The sequence below is a fragment of the Penaeus monodon genome, chromosome 30 (genome assembly GCF_015228065.2).
Source record: "Penaeus monodon isolate SGIC_2016 chromosome 30, NSTDA_Pmon_1, whole genome shotgun sequence".
Classification (NCBI taxonomy): domain Eukaryota; kingdom Metazoa; phylum Arthropoda; class Malacostraca; order Decapoda; family Penaeidae; genus Penaeus; species Penaeus monodon.
In genome coordinates, this window is record NC_051415.1 from 32,139,346 (window position 1) to 32,140,120 (window position 775).

The following is a 775-nucleotide window of genomic DNA, read 5'->3' on the forward strand; positions in this document are numbered from 1 at the left end:
ATTTCAGATAGATAAATTAATTTTAAAAATTGTGTAGTTGCTTGACTACAATGAAGCTCACCAATCCGTTTAATTTATATAAGAATGTAAAGCACTAAAGTAATGCAGAATTTAATTTTCTTTCTTTTCTTTGATCTTAATTTTAGGTTGTGATTTCTTTTGAGACGTCAGTGTATTTCTTTACTAGCTGAGACTACAATATAATTCATCATCGATAAAAAGTACGGAATCCGCAGAACTAGAAAACGCATCAAAATGTCACCATCAGTCACGTAATTTGATGTGATTATAAATGACCCAGCGTAACCTCAGGTCACGAAGGCGCCGGCCATTACAAAGAATTCCAGAATGACGACTGGCTGCTGGTGACGTCAGAGGAAAAAGCGTCGGGCAGGCGGTTATTATCCTTATCATTATTGTTATTTTGCAATATCAAAATAAAGTTGTTGTTTTTTGGCTTGACCCATCTTCACATGGAACTAAAAACATGTACGTGGCAATACACTACGCTATGAAATGCAAAATGATCAAATTTTCATGATGTGAACGCTGACCTTACCTAACCCGACCTCATACCCTTAGCCAGTGTCTGGTGGCTTTATAATGGAGGCGTTAATGACCACATGGCGACACAATAACAAGGCGTCTGAGGCGACCTTGATATGACCTCGGTGGGCGGAGCTCTCTGAGGTCATACTATGGCCGACGCAGCCATTGACTTACATCTCGAAACATCTGCAATATCTTTATTATTGGTGCTTTCAAGCAATCACTA